This window comes from Symphalangus syndactylus, chromosome 1, assembly GCF_028878055.3.
Source record: "Symphalangus syndactylus isolate Jambi chromosome 1, NHGRI_mSymSyn1-v2.1_pri, whole genome shotgun sequence".
Lineage (NCBI taxonomy): Eukaryota > Metazoa > Chordata > Mammalia > Primates > Hylobatidae > Symphalangus > Symphalangus syndactylus.
This window is the reverse complement of record NC_072423.2, coordinates 59,539,521-59,561,171: the sequence shown is the minus strand read 5'-3', so window position 1 is coordinate 59,561,171 and position 21,651 is coordinate 59,539,521. Positions and strand designations below refer to the sequence as shown.

General features: G+C 37.9%; 1 protein-coding gene and 1 long non-coding RNA gene across 4 annotated transcripts in view; both read right to left on the bottom strand.

The window, feature by feature from the left end:
- Nucleotides 1–21,651, bottom strand: part of CHST9 (carbohydrate sulfotransferase 9) — a 279,935-nt gene that overhangs the window by 144,676 nt on the left and 113,608 nt on the right. The window lies entirely within an intron of this gene.
- On the bottom strand, nucleotides 7,420–14,257 carry LOC129459146 (uncharacterized). 2 transcript variants are annotated; one of them, XR_010114847.1, is made up of 3 exons: nucleotides 13,129–14,257; nucleotides 9,052–9,174; nucleotides 7,420–7,481 (listed from the first exon to the last, which is right to left on the bottom strand). It is a non-coding gene; the product is annotated as an uncharacterized lncRNA (long non-coding RNA). The 2 variants fall into 2 exon arrangements; XR_008649941.2 differs by having other exon boundaries at nucleotides 7,431–7,484.

Genomic DNA, 21,651 nt, shown 5'->3' with positions numbered 1-21,651 from the left:
CTGCCCTGCCAAACTTTTCCCAAATCCCTAAGCCACAAAACTGCAAGCAAAATATCATTTTTATATCATTAAGTTTTGTCATACTTGGTTACACAGGAATAGTCAAAACAATCCTTTTCTGTTTTTCATAATGACAATATTTATTGACATACATATCAATATATATTGATATTTTTTTCCTTTAAAGCAGGGCTCACCTAGATTTTTTCAGTATACCTATAAATATGTTCTATTATTCAGCATTTTAGCATCTAAAATTATTCCTTTTCATGAAAAAAGAATAAAGCCTGTTATTAGGAGTGCAGTTAAAACACAATTTCTATAGATTACTACATATTTTGTTTTTTTAGAGTTTTACAATTTTACCCTGTAAAGTGGAGTAAAAGTGAAGTGGAGACTTGCAGTGGTCCAGCACATCAGAACTTGTAAACCACCAGTTGGGGTACCCATTTGAAACAACGACATTAAAATATGTATCTAGGCTTCAAAAACTTTACCATATATTTTTAGAATTATATAGAAATCCTCTGAACTGAAACACTCAAAAGATTCAACACAATTTTTGGTAAATAATTTAAAATAGTCTTATTTTCCCTGGGTAGATTTACTTCTGAAGGGTCAATTAGTGGAATCTATGTTGAATTAAGAGTTTTAATATTATTTAATTTTCTGTATGAAGGCAACAACGGGAAGCATTTCATTAGGAAAGGTAATGATATGAGTCCAATCAGAATCTATGCTTGTGAAGTCTGAGTTTGTTCACTTTAAATAGCAATTTATGTGGCTAATGAACACACAATCCTGACTAGATTTTCATCTGGGGGAAACAAGGACATTTCATTGCTCTTTTTCCCCACACTCTTAATCATCATCTCATTAGCTTGTGGATAAAGCTGGTGGAGGCCAGAGGTGAGCTTTATTTTCTTCTTTGAGATGTCAGTACAGTTTTTAATCCCACTAGTCCCAAGTTTTTCCTTTTTTATCTTAAAAATATCCTCTTCACACTCATCTTTTCCTTCACACTGACCCACATCAAAGGTTTGGGCCTTAGACATTCAGGGAAGCTGATATTTCATGGATAGAAGGAAGAAAACAAGAAAAGTGTGCTTCGATCAGTGGTTTATTGCTTTCAGGCCTTACAGGCTACTTTGTAAGTTTGTAAAGACTATCCCCCATAAACTTGGTTGAATGGAGTTTACTAGGAAAATTGTTAATTGTCTAGTGCATTTTAGGTGTAGAAGAGGCTCCCCACCACTTGGGCACTTAGGACAAAACAACCAGAGCATATCTTGTTGAGTGTCTATCATGTGAGAGACAGAAAGATAGGTACTTAATGTCTGCAATACTATTGTAAAAAGTAAATAAGAAATTCACCCTGACCCTTCAGGGAGGGGCCCTAAAGAAGAGGCTGTGGACTGGTGCAACTGATAGGGCCTCCAAGTTGGGGCTGGAAGTGGGCCTGTACCTAATAATAGAGACATGGAGGAAGAGACGCTCCAGGAGTGAAGAGAAATATTGTCTGAATTCCTAAGGCAACAAGCTCTTTTCTGGAAAAATCTTTTATTGGTGTTCAGTGTGAATTGCTGACTTCAGAAAAAGCAAGCCAGGCACGGCACAGTGCAGCCCACCAGAAGGGCAGGAAGTAGGGTACTCCAGGGAGTGGGTGCGGGTAAGCTCCAGGAAGGAGAGTGGGAACGTTGAAAAGAGGATCCCAACTAGATGCAGTCACTGAGAGCTAAGATACGCACAAGACTAAGAATTTGGCATTGTCAGGGAAGGGCAGTACTTTCTAGCTTTATTTACTGTGAAAAACACAACTGAGTGCCTGTCCACAGTCCTTTCTCCTCTTTTTCTACTCTGGTACCCAACCCTCTTCTCACATGACATGCATAAAACATGTAAACTAATCATTGTGGTCCCCATCTCCCTTAGTTTAGGTGGTTGTTTGACGTTTCTGGCTAATGACATGTACATTTATTTATTTAGAGATGAGGTCTCACTATGTTGAGCAGGCTAAACTCAAATTCCTGGGCTCAAGCAATCTTCCTGCCTCAGCCTCCCAAGTAGCTGGGATTACAGGCATGTGCCATCACATCTGGCTATAGGTGAGATGAATTCTGTTGAAGAACTTCATTAAAAGGTTTTTCTTACCAATAAAAAGACACACATGGGAGAAACCATCTCCGTTTCTTACAGTGCATGTTGTCACATCTGGGCATGATGCCTTGTTCTTGACCTACACTGGTTCTTGAGGAGAGTAAAGATCACCTGGTGGCCACAAGCAGATCATCTGGAGGCAAAACTCCTTATCTGAGGACAAAACCAACTCACTTCAAGACTGACTGAGGGGAACACACCCAAAGGATGAAGTCACCAAGCCTCTGAATTAATGTACCATGGGACCACCCTACATCAGGATTTCTTGTTATGTGTTATTTAACCTTTTTGGGTATAAGTTCAAGTTTTTGGTTACCTGTAGCTGAAAGCATACACAAGCCAGCTACAAAAATAATATTCAATGCTAAATACACTAGGAATAAAACCTAAAGGAAAGAGCATTGCCTTTAAGACAGTTCCAAAAATTGTAGGCGTGACTCTTCCCCAGCCAGGCACTGTACTTTAGAAGATCTTCTCTTGCTCTCTTTCACACACATCACTTTCACAGAAGGTGAGGAGGGCCCAGGTGTCTGTCTATGGCATCCACACCTTTCCTAGACCATGCACTGAGTACCTGGGATGCCAGAATTCTCTGACCGAACTCTGCCCAGATCAGATCTCTGGAGGAGGGGACCAGATTGCATCATTGGTATTTAGGCTCCAAGGCCCGAGGAGTGTTCAAAGGATTCCTGGGGCTTTGATGTGTGTATCGATGGCCCCAGTGCACATGCATGAGGCCCCTTGCAATGCTGGAGGGACTGTGATGAAGGTAGAAAGAAAAGGGGACCTACACTTGTTCTTGATAAGAGCAAAGATCACCTGGTGGCCACCAAGCAAATCATCTGGAGGCGAAACTCCTTATCTGAGGAATTCAGAAGTAATTAGACTTCTAGAATTTCTATACATTTCTGGAATGCAAGCATGTTGAAACCCATTGTACAACCTTTGCTGACATCAAGGCACCAAAACATCCACAAATGTAATCATTTCTCATGACCAATATGACTAATATGGTCCAAATCATCCTACACCTCCTACGTTAAGGTCCACAAATACCCCTAAGGAAGATCCAACCGGGCACACTCAGTCCTCTCTTACTGAAGCTGCACTCTGCTGCAGCGTTCCTCCTATCTAATAAAACATTCCTCTTCAAACTTACACTGTTGTTTGTCAATTCTTTTTTATTATTATACTTTTGAGTTCTAGGATACATGTGCACAACATGCAGGTTTGTTACATACGTATACATGTGCCATGTTGGTGTGCTGCACCCATTAACTTGTCATTTACCTTAGGTATATCTCCTAATGCTATCCCTCCCACCTCCCCCCCCACCCCATGACAGGCACTGGCATGTGATGTTCCCCTTCCTGTGTCCATGTGTTCTTATTGCTCAATTCCCACCTATGAATGAGAACATGCAGTGTTTGATTTTCTGTCCTTGCAATAGTTTGCTGAGAATGATGGTTTCTAGCTTCATGCATTTCCCTGCAAAGGACATGAACTCATCCTTTTTTATGGCTGCATAGTATTCCATGGTCTATATGTGCCACATTTTCTTATCCAATCTATCATTGTTGGACATTTGGGTTGGTTCCAAGTCTTTGCTATTTTGAATAGTGCCGCAATAAACATACATGAGCATGTGTCTTTATAGCAGCATGATTTATAATCCTTTGGGTATATACCCAGTAGTGGGATGGCTGGGTCAAATGGTATTTCTAGTTCTAGATCCCTGAGGAATCGCCACACTGTCTTCCACAATGTTTGAACTAGTTTACAGTCCCACCAACAGTGTAAAAGTGTTCCTGTTTCTCCACATCCTCGCCAACACCTGTTGTTTCCTGACTTTTTAATGATCTGCATTCTAACTGGTGTGAGTTGGTATCTCATTGTGGTTTTAATTTGCATTTCTCTGATGGCCAGTGATGATGAGTCAATTCTTTTTACCACCGAGAGCCAACCACTCTTTGCTGCCAGGGCTCTGACACCTCACCTGGTAGTTCTCTTGCCTCAGGGCCAGCAATTACAGGGGTAGCTGTGTCGTGACAAAACACCGAGGGTAGTTCCTGGGAGAATGCACAGAGCTGACTAGCACACATGCGCTGTCTCACTGGATTCTCAGCTCAGTCCCAGGGGAAAGAAGGGGGAAATATTTTGTCCATAGCTTGTAAATAAGAAATAGAGACTCGGAGAGGTAAACTTGCCCAAGATTACCCAGTAAACATTAGATCCTGGATTGGAATCCAGGGCTTTCACAAATCACACTGTTTACCACATATGCTCCCTCATATTTTTGTGATACAGGCCTAATTTATGTACAAAACTGAGAGACGCAAATTGATTTAAATTACCCTTTTGATTTATACAGTCTCCAGTTTCCTATCTCAAACACACCTAGCAAAGCTTATCCTAAGGAGATAAAATACAAGTAAATTAAATACAAGTATCTTTATAAATGATCATCATCAAATTTATTGTACGTTTCAAAAATTGAAGAAATTCTTTTTAAAAATCCTATACTGGTGTGAAGTAAATAAAGTGGGACGGAGTTAGCCTTTCCTCCTAGCATTATTTTATAGGATACAGACAATCCACTGTCATGTGTATAAAATGTTCTCTGAAGTTTTGTGGAAATGGGTCATTTCTATTCTTTTTCCTTTGTTGTGCAAAATATGTAAGTTTTTCCTTCCATAAAATTATCTGAACTGGCTGCTTACATAGCCCCAATCTGTCAGTTTGATTTTAAACTTCTCAATTCATTTTTTGCTATAGATTTTTTTTCAAAAAAGTTATGAGATTATTTGCATATTACATATGTGGTTTTTTTTTATTGAAGTTTTATCCTTCAGTTGAACCACTTGTATTCAAATCTGGGTGAGGGTGGTGGGGGTGGTGAGGTGGGAGGAAAGGAGGGCTGTAAATTTTGTAGTATTGTGTTCCATCTTAATGGGGTGGCTCTGGAAGGAGGAGAAGCCAATACCAAACGTGCACAATCCAATTATATTTCCAGGGACATCTAACAGGTATCCTCCAGAATCCTGAATACCTATGGGCTGTATACAGTGACTTTTTTTTAAGCTCTGTTGTGACACTGCTAGATATTATGGGTAAAGAAAAATCAGGCCTGAGTATTAATAGGCTGGCTGATCTTAGTTCTTAACAAGCTCATTGGAAACCCTGGGAAAGTGATAATAGATAGATAGAGAAGAGAGTAATTTCAAAAGGTGAAGAAAAATGTTACAAAATTCAGATCACACATTTGTAATACCTAAGCCTTACAGTGAAAAAAAAAATCAGCTTGTGAGCTCTGCCAACATTTTCCTGGAGCCAGCATGATTGGGCCCAGGTTGCTGTCTCTGGCTTCCAACAATATCCACCCATGCAGACGGCACCATGATTAATACAAGCAGAGCACTCTGTTCCGCACGCATCAGAGCAGTGACATTTTTGCACTGGAAAGTACTATTTGACCTATAAGCAAAAATGGCAAGGCTAGCTTCAACTCAAGATAGTTCAAACTCCAGATTTTGTTCTGGGCATTCAGATGATGCCTCCATGGATGGCGGAACTGTTCATTTAAAGAATCATGGTGGGTGCATTTTTCCATTTAAAAACATTTGACAGAATTCCATATGACAACATAAACACTTGAAAGAAATCTGGAGTATAGAGGTTCCTTCTGCTCCTGCCTCTGGTGATGATATGCTCTTTTGTTCTCTGGCTAGTCCCCAGAGACTTTCACTTAATCCCATATTCAACAGTTCACTGCTTGGGGTGAGGCTGGCACTTCTTTGTACAGGCTTCACCCTACAATGCACACACAATTTGAAATAGATTGCCAGCAGCCCAGGGCAGGAGAGGAAGAGGCCAGACCTGCTGGGCTATTTGTCATCTCAAACATTTCAAGCATCACATGCCACCTCTTTAGCAGGGCACACAGGGATCTGTATCCCCTGGCAAGATGTTTAGTTTTGGTGCATACAAATAAGGTCTGTAATTTATAAACTTGAGGAGACAGAAAGAACAGCCATCGCCTGAAGCTTTTCTTCCTGTGTGTAAGTGGCAGAAAACTCTTCCATAAACATCTTAATGTTTCATCTTGAAGACTGGATAATGTCATGTAATGGAATTAAAATACATACATATTAAGGAAGTTTGCTGGGTAAAGAACAGCTCACAGCCAGCTACATTTAGTTGGACTTTGGTCTGCTTTCAGAGGAATGTAAGAGTCTTTGATGTATTTTGTTTTTCTCCAATTTTGGAAAGCCACGAATTTTAGACCTCATTTTTTTTATTCTGGAATCTTTTATAACCACTGTGTGCAAATAGATAGTATTAAAAACACAAATGTAACAAGAAGGAAAGTTTGCTATCAAAACAAAACAAATAGCAGCCACTTTCTTTTGCCTTCTAGGGGAGGGGCAGAATGCCATCTCCAGAAAAAAAAATAATTCTTTAGGAAAATTCCCTGATTCCTTAAAAATTCATTTTGGTTATTAAAGTGAGACTCCTGGTATAGTATAGTTGGGAGACAGTGGAGAAAAGGAAAGGTATAATGAAATAAGAGGATTTATAGAGTCGTTCACTGCTTTTTTTTTTTTTTGAGAGAGATAAGGTTTAATGACCCTGAAAATAGTAAATGGAGAAACGATATAAAAAGAGAGGCCTCCCCTACGTGAATATATAAATACAGTAGTCAGTTGGATCCTAAGGAAGGATACAATCAATAAGAAATTCCCTTTTTAGGAAACGAAAAGAAAATACTTGGAACCATGATAACTACTTTCAATATTAAGTTATTTCCAATTCTGCATTATGTTGGACCCCATTCTATCAATCTTCCAATTAACAAAAGTCACTTTGGCTTTACAGTGCCGTGTGAGGGTGGCAAAAGGTTAGGGACCATCTTGGGATTAATATACATCAGAGAGTGTCTTGTTCTAGCAGGTAAAACATGGAGTAGGAATAAGAATGTGGCATAAGCAGAAAATGAAACAGGTGATATCCAGAAGAGCTTATTAGCCCCCAGTAAAGGTGGCATGTAGACGGCACAGGACCTCACAGAGGGTGGGAAAACAGTCTGTTTATTTGGATCTTAAAAAATGGGTACCTCATGAAGGGTGGGAGACTTTTGGATCTGGGCAGCAAAGTCAAAAGGAGAAGAACTTGCTGCAACACGGCTATTACTTATTTGCATATTTTAAGTTTTAATTGCTAGGAGTTAACAAGGTAAAATAGCAAGAGGGCTAGCATTTGGACCCTCTCTCTTCCACGTGTAGTAAAGTGACCTTGGCCAGTTGCTCTCCTCTCTGGACTTCCATCTCCTCATGTTCAAGGTGGAAGAAATAATACTAAACTGTTAGGCTTATTATAAAAGTTAAAAGAAATGCTGAATAAATGACGAATATAAATTCACAAGTCTTAAGTTATAGTAAAATAAAAATAACTATGATTCTGTTTTTTAGATTTATTTTTTAGAGTCAGGGTTTCCATATGTTGCCCAGGTTGGCCTCATATTCCTGGCCTCAAGTGATCCCCTTGCCTTAGCCTCCCTCCCAAAAGTGTTGGGATTACAGGCATGAGCCACAATACTCGGCCAATATGATTGTTATACCTGTCAGGATGACACTAACCCCCAGAGGCCTAAATCATTCACATTTCCTACATTAATTATTTAATGAAGTGCCTTAACTAGTTGGTGATATTTTAGCATTTATAATTTGACATAAACCTAGTTGCGTTTTTCATTAATTATACTTCACTATATAACCTAAATTATTTTAACTTCTTACATGTATTTATTTGGTTATTGAAAAGGTAAATTCTAAAAAGATTTACTAAATAGGGCCCATTAAACTTATAAATACCGTGACTTCTAGGAGAGCACAAAGTTCAGTAAATATCTTTGTCTTACTAGTGATTATTTTTAATAAGGCCTTACATTTCTGTAGTGATTTCTGTTTCATGTGTGTGATCTCTTGATTACTCTGATCTTTTTTATTTAGAATTATCTATATTCCAAACATTAAATTCCAGTAGTAGGACCCAATTTTCTAATTACTTTCTTGAAAGTAAAATGGTATGGTACCATTTATTATTGCACCACCCAATCAGTATTTTCATAGTTAGACCAAAGTTTCAGATTCATATACTAACCTATGGGAACGTCACTAGTTGATAACTTGGCTGGTAAACTGCACTGACACTTTACCATAACAGCCTTTTTTTGAAAATTATTCAGTTCAATTTTGTTTAGAAGATTAAGCATCTCTTTGGAGAGCAAAACATCTAGATCAAAACTGACACTGCATTAAATTTACAGGGCGATGCTTTCTGGTTTGCTAGTTATGCTTTAATAATATTTTGTGGCAGTAACAACACACTGCTGTCTGGCATTTTCGTTCTCCTTAGAAAAATAAAGAGAAAGAAAAAGAAAAAAGTAAAATAAATAAATAAACAAAGGGCTTTCCTGTAATAGGGTCAAAGGATTCAACTACTAACAATTCTGTCAATTTTAATGGTGGGACTTTTTCATGTATCGATTTTTATTAAGAAGTGGTTTATTTTGAGGAGGATTTATAGTTCTGCTCTTGTATCTTCACTTTTCTATAGGCCATATGTACTCTTGCGTAAAGTAGCTTTTTAAAAAGGAGTGGTTACTGTGAGTTTTAGAATGTTAAACCTAATATATTGAGATTGACTGAGTCTGATGGCCCTGATGATTCTAGGAATGCCTGTCCAGTTTAGTTTATTGAGCCCCTCTGTCCCTCTATCATTTTATTGCAGCCACACTAGGGTGTGGTCTGGAGAAAGGGTACCAAAACTCAAAGCAGATATTTAACACAATCTGTGGGAAAACAAAGAAGTTATAACTATTGCATATCATATTACCTTGGGAGCTGCTTTTGAATGATCCATTTTCCTCTCTCCCATAGAGTCCCCAAGACTATCTTAAATATTCCCCTCCTCAACTTTCACTGTCTGCTCCTCTGTCTCGCAAACCTAATCATGCCCCTAAAAAGGAAAATAAAGGGCTTACTTTATTTCCTTATATTGATAAGAACCTGTATATGTTACAGATACTCGAGTGGGAATTAGAGAAAATAAGAGGAATAAAGAGAGATAGAGTAATTTTGAAAACTGTGATTGCTCCTCTGTCCATCCCATTTATTAAATTTTATCGTAATAGGCACTTTTTTATTTTAAAATTTTACTTGGTTTTTACTTATACCATATGTCCTTTTTTTCATACTGACTTTACATTTTCCTTAGAGTTTTTAGCTATTCATTTATTTCTTTTATTTCTTCAAACATTTAAGATGTACTTGAGGTCTTTCCATTTTCAGGTTCTTTGTTTCTAGTTCTTGGGGTAAAAACTAACTTCTGTATTATGTGCGCCAATCTCCCTTCAAATAATTCATATCATTATATAAGTTTAAATCTTTGAATTATCCCCAGTGAAAGATGGGGATAACTCTTTGTGTACGTTACATATGTCCTTGGCTGTGGAAATTTTTCTAGAATACTTTGCATTTGCTTCTGATGATATCCAGGTATTTCATCAATTTTGGACCATTTATTATTTTAACTTACCAACATACTACTAGGGTAGTTGAATTTGTACCCTACATTCATTCACATGGTGTGGAAGTCAGAGGTTCAAATTTCTTTGGGATGTCTCATTTTATTCTTGTGGCCTTTGGCCTACTTGCTAGTGCTGCATCTCTGGGACAACCGCAGGTTTCTTCCAGGCCCCTTTCACAAACGTGGTCATGATTTCACATCATCATATATATGAAGCCTGTGGCCTGGATTTCTCTTCAAACGTGATGTAAGAATGGTATCAGCTCCTCCTCACATTTTTCACTTTTAACTCCTTTTCTTTTCTAGGACATGATGGTCTTCTATTGTTGTTTCACGGTGAGCTTGAAAACTTTTGTTGTATTTTGCCTGCCATTTTATGTGTTTGGATTTGGGGAAGAAATTCTTTCACATCAGGTCAGGTTGTCAAATTGCCTGGAAATCCTTGTTTATTTTTCTTTAATTATTTTTCCCTTCCAGTAGATTTTAAGCTCTTACTATCAGGAGCAGCCAAAATGTAAAGTGGTGTTAGGGTTAAATAAGTAACTGTAGAATAGATAAAGACATATTAATAAATTGATTTATGAAACTGGTACTTCTACTTATTGCTAACTTTTGGACCACCAGTTTTCTTATCATCCTATAATAAAGGCTGTTTATGTTCTCTAATGTACCTTATAGTTCCTTAATATAATTTTGCAGTTATAAAAAGCAATGATCCCACCTGTGACATACCCTTAGCTCCCTTTCTCTGGTTCGATAAGCCTGTGAGACAATTGCAAACATTTCTAAGAATTTCTTTTATAAGTCCTCAACATGAAAAAGTGAGAAAATACATGACTTAAAACAATCAGAATGATAGAAAATTTTTCCAAAAAGCCAGTCTTCTTCCTATACTCATATTAAATACAAAATCAACACTCCTTCTTCACAAGCATAAAGTCTTGATGGATTGAAGATGCCAACCATTATATAGATAGCACAATAAATTTGCTATAAGCTACTGAACATACTCTGGAACATCTATTGAAACATAGTGGCTATATGCACTATAACTCCAGTTTCCAAATTCCTACTATATTAATTCATTGTGACTTTTTTGAATAGACCTGCCTTCTATTGCTACAAAATGAAAATTAAACAGATATGTGAAAACCAATCTGGGGACTACCTAAATTGAATTGAGCACCACCAGACACAAATTACAGCAAAAGGATACTGTTCTAATTTGAATACTAGTAAACCAAGCAGCAGGGTCCTAGTTTGCATTTGAGCCAGAAAGAGGTTCAAAATAAACTGTTCTAAGAACATGAATTAAATAATGCAGGAGAACATGGGTTACCATTTTAGCAACAGTGCCTTGAACATGTTAAATGATTTAAAAAGCAATAATTTCATAGGAAGATAATTGGTATTTAAATCACCCTCTATGCCACTGTTTGGCACATAAAAAGTTAATTCGAGAAAACATTAGGATAATGCCCATTCAAGAATAAATCAGATAATGATGGTTGTCTTAAATTATATTTAGAACTCTCTTGTAGCTACTATCTGCCCTAAGTTTGACAATTAAAAATGATACTAGTAAATTTATTTTTCAGAGGCATCTAATATAATGCACTGGGCTTGGGTCAGCTTCAGTGGCTCCACATTTAATGCTCTTTATAAAATTCTTAATAACATTTGAACCAGAGGCCCTACATTTTTATTTTATACTAAGCCTTACAAATTATACATAATACAATTGGCTGACTGGGCCAAATATAATAAGGCTTATCTCTATATCTGTTCAATAGGAAGCATAATTTTGATCATCTTTCCATGCATAAAGGTCTGAAATGGCCTCCATTGCCTACCAATGTCAAATAGTAGTAAATGTCAAACCTTTTAGCCTGCCATTTAATATCTTCCATGATAGGGTTTCAATCTATGGTTCCATGTTTAGTTTACGTGATTTCACTCTTGCATTTATTTAATGAAGCTGTGTCTATTGAGACTCACCATATGTCAGGTACTCTGCTAGGTCCCCCACTAAGTGGGAACAAAAGAGGTTTGACCTTGTCCTATGTCACCTCCATGTTAGAGGTAAACTGTAGAACTTGCCATTTCCCAAACACCCCTTGCTTTTTGTTGTCCTTGCTTTTGCCAGTTATGCAGGTCTACTGCTGGTTTCTTCTCAGGTTTATTCACACCCTTATCCTACTTTGCTCTGTGTTAGCAGAAGCTAAATTTTCCAAGTTTGCTTGTGCTCTTTGGTAGGTTTGGTCAGTGCTGGGTATTGATGAACCTTTGGAGGGTAAAAGGAGGGGACTAGCCAGATTCTCCTCTGTTGCTTACCCCCCAGTACCCCACAGGGTCCTGTGGCCTCTCCGTGGACCTAGTTCCCATGAGCCTGCCTCCCCCTTCATGGCTCCAGCTCCCTATGGCCAGCCTCTGCCAACTGGCACTAGTTTCTGGGCTCTGAGAATGATTTACTTCCACTGTCCTTCCACCCCTGGTGGCCTCTTGGTCTTGTTCTTCTTGGGGTACCTTGCCATCCACTGTTAGGCTCCTCAGATCTCTAGCACCTTTGTAACCAGAGTAGTTTCTCTTTCTCTGACTGGATTCTGTTCTTCTGAAATAGTCCTCCTCTTTATCTAGCCTTCCATCATTGATACACATCGGTGTTTCATTCACTCTTCAGGGCACAAGTCTAATCCACCTTGTTATAAAGGTTTCCCTGGCTTCTTCCCCAGCCCTGAACTATAAAACTGGAAATGATCTAGACTTAATATTTGAAATTCCCTAACAGTTTGCTTATAGTTCTCTTGTGATATTTAAAATGTTCTAACTCATTAGATAATGACTTATGTAGATATATCTGCTGTCCTTGAGCACAGGGACACACTCTAGCATAAATGAGCAATCACACTTATAATGTGAGATTTATCCTAAGAAAATATTTCACTCGAAGGTGCTCAATAAATATATTGTTGCATTCCTCTAAGTGGTAAATATTAGATATTTTTTTCTCAATTCAAAAACTTCATTGTTTCTTTTGGAGAAATCACTAAAATATCTGTATTATCCTCATAAATACAGTGTTGAGAAATTAGCTGCCAGGACAAAATGAACTTTGCATTTTTCATATAAAAGTGACATTATTGCTAGAGGACATACAAATAATGAGCAGGCATTAATATAATAACAAAGGTCCTGGGGGGGATCCCTATTTTCATGATTCCAAGGCTTCATCAATTATAGACATCTTCACAATGAATTAGTATAGTCTCTCATCTTCCCCTTTTTCCTGCTGGTATATATCTACGTGTGATATATTTTATTACCAATAGGCCTTCTACATATTTGCAGTCTTTTCTATTTGATGGTAATGCTGTTCCTTCTTACCATTATGTATAAGTGTGACTGTTAGGATGAATGTTGATTCAACAGCTTTTTCCGTATTGCCCAGTGTGAAGATAGTTCTTTGATTGGACTATAGCTGGGCTTTTGAGAGGCTGTGACTGTTTGTAGCTCTAGATCTTAAACTAATAGTGAGCTTGTGAAGTCTCTGTTCTGAGAAAAGTTCTTCCTTTGTGGATTTCAATGCACCAGCCTCATTTCCTTGTGTCTGCCACTTCCTTGCAGTCTGCAGTAAAGCTTTGTTGTTTGAAGCCAGGATGTAGAATATCCTTAAAGCTTTCCTTCTGGCATAATTGTTGGCATTTCTCTCACTTCAGGATGCTGTACAACCAGGGTTGTCAACAATTTCACGATTTGTTAGCTCCAGTGGATTCGTGATGAACATTGAAGACAGACCATCTAGTTGCCAAAAGGCTTTTCCTTAGCAACTTCTTGGTAATATTTACATTGCTGATGAAATGCTTTAATAGGGGACATAGGATGTGCCAGAGGTCGAAGTTGTAGGCTTGTGTGTCCACATGTGTGACTTGTAACTAAGTTGACACTCTGCCTTACACACAGACCAGTTCTCCTTGGCCAGATGTGCAGCCTCACTTGGACCCAAACCTGATGAGGTCCAGAAAATCAGGTCAGATCATCCTGACAGATAGTTCTTTCCTAACAGATACAAAAGGCTTTGTTGCTCCAGTAATCCAAGCCTTGGCAGAAGACTTTAGTCCAGTTTATGACTTTAAAGTAACTGCTAGAATTAATGGAAGCACAGAAGTATGCTCTATTAAGACTTATTGGTCCAGTAGGGGCTTCTCTTTCTGTTTGAGAAGTACAATCCAACTCTGGGTAGATCCTTGCAACTCAAAGTATGGGGGACAAGCCGCAGCATGATCACCAGGAACTCATTAGTTACAAAGAGTCTCAGGTTACATTTCAGGATCTACCAAATCAGAATCTGGACTTCAGCAAGACTTAAGTAGTTTGTTTGCCTGTTGAAATGTGAGAAGCATTGACCTAAATCACCAAGTGACTAGAGCAGAATCAGCACCAGGGCATCCTCTAATTGGCAATGGGAATTTTGTACTTGTAGGTGAATATGTAGCTGGATGAAGAAGCTGGAATTCACACTGATCTGCCTCACAATGTTCTGAGAACTCCAACCACTATGACATGCAAGGCCACAGTGGCTTGGAAGAGCAGAGCATATGTTCTGGAAGGGCATTGCTATAACTGCTTAACAGGATGTAGTTATCCCGTTGGAGTGCTGGCCTGGCTGAGGGATTTTCCAGGATCTCCTAAGGAGACAACTCTGGATAAGAATGATGCCACCACTGGGATAACAAGTTAAGCTAGTGCATTGGTAGTGCCCAGCTGATGGTGCCGGGGGTTGGGCAGTGCAGGTGCTGGGTCAAAGCGGGGAAGTGAAACCCTTAGACTGAGTAGCCCAGACTGTAAAACACAATGTAACACACTGAGGTGACATCAGCAGCAAGTATGTAGTCAGGAACGGGTAAACCTGCAGTGTGACCAGAGAGAAGATGGCATAGCCTAGACAGGAAAGTTCCTAGGGGTAATGGAGAGGGGTCATCCAGGGGCTGATGCTGAGAGGCTGCTGTAGGAAGGAGAGTCAAGGTCGCCATTCCATGAGATTGATGTATTCAGTAGCCACTCCTGCTGCACTCTCTGTGGTTCCCCTACTCCCCCGCAACCCCCTGCAATAAGCTATTTGTGGCTTCTGACATTCAGTACCTCTTTAAACAGTATTTTGCTTACTTTTTGTACTATTTATATATATATATATTATATAAAGTAGCAGCATTACATTTTCTGTCTCTTTGGGTTCACATTTATTATTTCATCTTTTCTTATTTTTTGTAATCTTAGTTGCACCCTACAGATCTATGAGGAGGTGCAGGCATCATTCATCTTTGATAAGTAGCAACAAAGCTATAACTGAGACACAGAACAACTTGTCTCACCTAAAGTAGCATATATTTGGCAACAAAGTTAAGAACAGGACAAAGAAATTCATATTTTATCCTAGCACATTTGAATATGACAACTAGCTGTTTACCATGCACTTCAAATGTGTGAAACTTTATGAGACTAACATCCTTAAGTTACAAAGCATGGAAGCAACTTTCTCCCAAGGGATATGTTATTTTCAAAACTGTGATTTATTTTGGCCAGCTTAGCATGAAGGATCTCTCGTCAAATTCATTTTCTTTTCTTCTTTATTATTTACCCCAAATATCTGAATCCACATGAATACCATCTATGGAGTAACTGAGATAGTCTTTAATGGCTGGTATGAGTTTCCAAACAAAAACAAAACTATAAAAATGTTTCAAGTTAATGAGAGTGCCTTTAAAATTATTAGCATTTAAAAAATAGCCTGGGGGTAAAAGGTTTCTGTGTTTATAGAGTTAAATAAAATGGAATCTACTAATGTTATCCTTCCCCCGTCTGTCAAACTGTGACTTTCTCTAGGAGATGAGGATGACAAAAGGTTCCCATCCTCCTGACCACCTGTCTTCCCCTACTCCAAGTCCTGGCATTGACATAAAGCCATCAGCCTGTCTAGGGTGCGGGGGTTTGATATTGGTATTCTATTTATATAAAACACATGATATTTCCTAGCTTCACAAAATTAACAAAGCTTATACTTTATTTTTTAATATATTGCTGAGGTTAGGAGAGTATGTCAATACGTTAGATTATATATATAATCTTAATAAAAATAAATAATATTAACTTATGTATAATTATAAAATGTACATTATAATTATATAAATATATGTATGTAGTTTATGTATATCTATATATCTAATATATAAATTTTATATTTTATATATTGAAAAGACAGTAACATATAAGGTTTAACATGTATAGTATAGTCATCAAATAGGAAAAATATAATGCTTTAAAGAAAATGTTTCTCCACTATGTTTTTCTTTTTTTTATGTGTAAAAGCTAGGAAATAGAGACTGTAGATCACTGATAAAGAAAAATGAAATGCTCCTAAATTGGTGCAGCCATTGCCTCTTTGACTAGCATATATTGCAGCTCTTATGAAAGGGTTTTGGGGGTTGCTTTTTTTTTTTTTTTTTTGGCTGACACATTTCATTAGTTGCAAGTAGCTCCAGTGGTAGGCTGATATTTGTCATGCTCAGTTTACAAACTTTTCCAACCAGATAGCAAACATACTAAATTTCCACTGCTTAAGAAAGCAAAATACTCAAGATACACATACACACACACACACACACACACAAAGAGGGGGACAGAGAAGAAAAAAGAAAGCCTTATTTTCAGAAAGATACCAAAGAAGGAAAAATAAAACAAATTCTAGGCTGCCAACTGGTCTTATCTGTAAGTATCATTCATTCTTTCCTAGGTTCTGATTCAGTGTTGAGAAAATACATTCTGACTCCAAGTAGTCTGACATTCTTACAAAATTAACTTTATCCACTTGTAGGTGGAATTCATGTGAACACAGTTTATTGGATCATAATAACACATAATATTAGACTGTACCAGAAACACTTTGTTTTTAACAAAACTTAAAAATCTCATTTGCCAGCATCAATTACCTACAATGAAGTATCTCTTCCACACACATACTCCCAGATGTACAAAACTTCTTACGTCTCCTATTAGACATGGAAAACGTTCACTCTTCTCGTATGTACTGTGTAAGGTGACTAAAATTGATTACACAACACCTAAATATTAAAAAAATCTGCCAGATTTAGGGATATTTTAATGGCACCTAAAAGACTGTCATGAATGCCAGGATCCGTGGAGCAAATTATTAAACTCTAGGAGCTCAAACCATTTTAACATCTGTGTGATCCCCATACCCCCTTGATCCAGGTTGTGATAAAGATGTGAAGTTCACAGAGCTGAAACCCGAGTAGCCATTGGAGGCTGTCCTGCCATGGTAACATAATTTACCGTGTCATTACCATTGTTATCGCATCCTCCACTTCAAAGCACATGGTATCCAGGTGATAAATTACTGAATCTGACATTTCTCAACATTCATAAAGTACTTTGATAAAAAGAACTTGGTTTCCTTACCTACATGTGCAATTTCAAGACAATAGGCTCTCTGAAGAGGATTAAATTCCTGAGAGTTTAGTTAAATGAGACATAATTAGAAATTTTAGGCTATTTCTGATATGGGACAATTCCAGAAGCTGTAGCAGTAACTCTATCCTGTTTAATTTAATTTAAAGGACTGACTTGTTATTAATGAATGTGTGTGTGTAAATGTATGTGTGTAGTATTGGTCCATTTTAGTAGGTTCAGTTTTTTTCTAGGTTACTAAGTTTCCACTTAAAACTTATTTTCAAAGGAGAAACTCTTTAGAATTCTTGGAACACTTTGGTGCCTGACCAATAAGCAAATCCTGGTATAGGTGTGGGCCAGTGTGACAAGAGAGAGCCAAAGGAGTTCAGAATGAACTTCCACAGTCCCTAAGCCTGTGCTTCCCTACCAACTCCTATTGACAGCAGCTAGGTTTTCATTAGTGTATACCTGAATAAGTCCAGAACAGACCATTCTATCCACAGCTTACACGAGGGACTCCTGGTTTTCCTCTGCATAACCTTGAGGTCTTGCAACTTAAATTCAGCATATGAATCCTCTGTGTAAGCTTTGAATCCTATGCATCTCTCCTTATCCACGATCAGGCCAATAAAGTGTTTGACAGAAAGCTTAGGACAGAGGTTGTTCCATATTTTCTGCACATGATGAGAAAAGGAGACGGGTGCTACATGTCCAATGAGCTGAACGGGGAGAATAATCAATCATTTAACCACACATTTGGCTCTTTAGAGAGGTGATCTGTCAAATGGACTCCAGTGGCTTTAATACATAGCATAACTGCAAAAATTGATCAGGGAGTTCTCACTCTACTAGAAAAGGCAGTCCATCTATGTTTTATACTGTGTTCTTATAAGGTGCATAAAATTCTGAATTTATAGCTTCACATGGTTCATTTAACCCACCAAGCTAGAGTTTATTGACTCTGTGTGGAAACTTTGGAACAATTTTTGTTATAGTCATTGGTGGTGCTAGTGGGTTTTTCTTTCTTTTTCTTTACTAATGTTTAGAGTCAATCACGTTGATAGAAGAAAACAATTATAATTTTAATTAGAACGTAAATGAAAATCAAGGAAAATTCCAAATGGCTTAAATTTTAGTTTAAATACTCTTCAAATTCTCTTGGAATGCCTTAAGCTAGTGACTAAATGTTTAGACTTTAATATACTTGCATATATTTTATTCTATAGTTTTTCTTTTCTGTATGTTCACTTAGTGTCCCCCAAAATGGTAGAAATGCATCGGTGAGAAAGAAAAATACCCTTTATATCTGAGTCTTCCATAGCACTCAGTGCAGTGCTTAATAAAACCTTGTTAAATCAGAGTCTTGAAAAAAAGATTCTGTTTCCTAATAGAGAATTATTGTGGGGGAGGGAGCCTATGTCTGGATGTGTTTTTGCAACTAAGAAATAAACTTCTTTCGGGAATGTGGGGGAATGATGAAGTGATTTCATCTCTATCAATTCTGTATATCTTTTTTATCTACACCTCTGAAATGTAATACTGTGAGGAAAACTTATAACTGGCTAATTATAAGTAGATAAATAATGTGTATTGCTCATATAAAGACAGAAAAATATACAAATTGTATTAATTTGTTCTCACACTGCTATAAAGACATAACCGAGACTGGGTAATCTATAAAGAAAAGAGGTTTAATTGGCTCACAGCCTGTGGGCTGTACAGGCTTCTGCTTCTGGGGAGGCCTCAGGAAACTTACAATCATGGTGGAAGGTGAAGGGGAAGCAAGCATGTCTCCATGGCAGGGGCAAGAAAAAGAGAGCATGAAGGGGAAGGTGCCACACACTTTCAAACACTAGATCTTGTGAGAACTCTATCACAACAACAGCAAGGGGGAAGTCTGACCCCATGGTCCAATCACCTCCCACCAGATCCCTCCTCCAACACTGAGAATTACAATTTGACATGAGATTTGGGTGGGGACACAGAATCAAACCATATCAAACATGGTAGAAGGAATTCATTATTTTATCCATTATTGTTTCTCTAAGAGAGAAACAGGGTAACAGAGTGTGACATACAGCCAGCCTGCATGCTAGCACATGAGTGGAGCCCATCTATTCCCAACTGAGGTTCATTATGAGCATTTTCTCTAAGTATCACCATGACCAGCTCTGGTCACTCTATAAAATGCTTCACATTGAAATGTATAGTCGGTTCTTGTTATTCATGGTAGTTTTGTTCTACACAGCCTCTGCAAACACTGAATTAATGAATACTGAACCATTGCACTTAGGGGAAATATATACATGTGTATGTAAAGTATATATACATATATCTCACATATATTATAATCTTAAATCTTAAAAACATCTTACAAACAAGATTGTCCTGGTAGATACTATTTTCTTTATTACACAAGAAAAAAACAAGGTTCAATGGTGTTATGTGACTTGCCTGAGGCTTCCCCACTAACAGGGATCAGAGATGGAACTCAAGCTGTCCAGATGGCCCCAGAGCAGAGTCTTCTTGCGCTACATTGGACTGTCTCTTCCATCTGCATCCTCTTGTCATCTCTGTATAAAAAGCTGAAAAAGGGTGGCAGAGCGTGGCCTTCTTTAGCTTCAGCTAGGAATGTACACAACTGGACAACACAAATTTTTGCCACTCTGCACACATCCACTTTTGACCATCAAAGTGCCATAAATATTGATTTTAGGGTTACATATAAGGTTTTGTGAGTGGGTGAATTTGCAGATATAGAATTCATTAATGAGGTTTACTGTATTTTTAAATCTCACATCAGCAAAGTCATTTATGGTTAGGACCAAATACTGAGTAGCTCAGTTCCTAAAGCCATGAACAATGTCCTGTGCATGCTTGGGGTCCTACAGGTATTTGTCTCCATCATCAGCTTGTGGTGACGAGTGGGTGTACTCTGAAGCCCTCCTATGGTCTAATAATGGCAGAACTGTTTATACTGTAAACCATATTTCATCCTCATGGCCTACCAATATTTACCAAAAGGGATGATGGACTTTCTTCTTTGAAAATACTGGGAAGCTTGCAATGCACATTACATACTGTCTTTTTACTCTAATTATGGAGCTAGTAAAAGATAAATGGAGGATGATATTTTGTGGAAACTTGAGTGAAAATTCACAGATTGTGATAATTGCACCCAGATTTTCTTAGAATTGTATTATAAAGTATAGGATACCATTAGTTCAATAACGTGACTCTAAAATCACAATATCTAGAATTTCTCTTCACTATTTTAAAAATCCTCTTTGATGATATAACATTTCCTTTTTTTTTTTACTTTATCAAATTAGCACAATCTAGTGGTTGTTACATTAAGGTACCCTGTATAAATTAAAAAAAAATTTGTATCTGCCATCCTAATACCATATAGACGAAAAACATTAAAAATCATGTCATGAACCTATAAAACATTTATGAATATTAAACATCATATTAGTTTTCTATTAGTCCTGTAACAGACAATCACAAACAGTGGCTTAAAATAGCACAGATGTATTATTCTACAGCCTGGAGATCGGGAGTCTACCATGAGTGGGCAGGGTTGCGCTGCTTCTGGAGGTTCTCAGGGAGACTGTGTCCAACTCTGACCTTCTGTAACTTCTAGAGGAGGCCTATATTCTCTGGCTCACAACCCTCTTAAAATCTGGCTATCCCACTGCTCTCACTTGTGCTTTTCATTCTCACATCTCTTTGGATTCTGACCCTCCCAACTCTCTCTCTGGAGGACCCTTGTGATGACATGGAGTCCACCTAGATAATTCAAAATAATCTCCCCATCTGGGGTCCCTTGCTTAATCACATCTGCAAAGCCCCTTTTCCCATGTAAGATTGCAGAGTCACAGGTTCTGGGGGTTAGGATGTGCATGTCTTTGGGGGCCCTTATTCAGCCTACCACAAAGGTATAACAGGTCCAAGTTCTATAGAGAGTTTAAAGATAATTGATGCATGGTCCTTGCCCTTAAAACCTGTAATCTAGGCAGGAGCTGGTGAATACTACAATGACCATAAAACAAGGTAGAGGAATTTTCATGTCATATGGGAGTTCAGAAAAGAAAGAGATGGGTCATTAACTGACCAAAAAATGGTTTAACCTGCGTATCTCCACAAGGCAATATATGCCTTTGTTCATACTCGTCTCTCATCTGGAAATGCCATTTCCTCCTCTTCTACTTGGTTAACTCTTACTTAGCCTTTGAAATTCAAGTCTTTTCTTTTAGGACATGTTCCTGGATGCCCAAGCAGAGATGGTAATTTTGTCACATTGTTTTTGAAAAATAGCTTATGTATATCTCTCATTAGAAAGAATGCTTGTCTTCTATAAAACTCTTCCAGCTTTTTAAGAATTTTACTTTTATATTCTTTGGCACCTCATGCTGAGTTGCATATAATAGGCATTCAGTG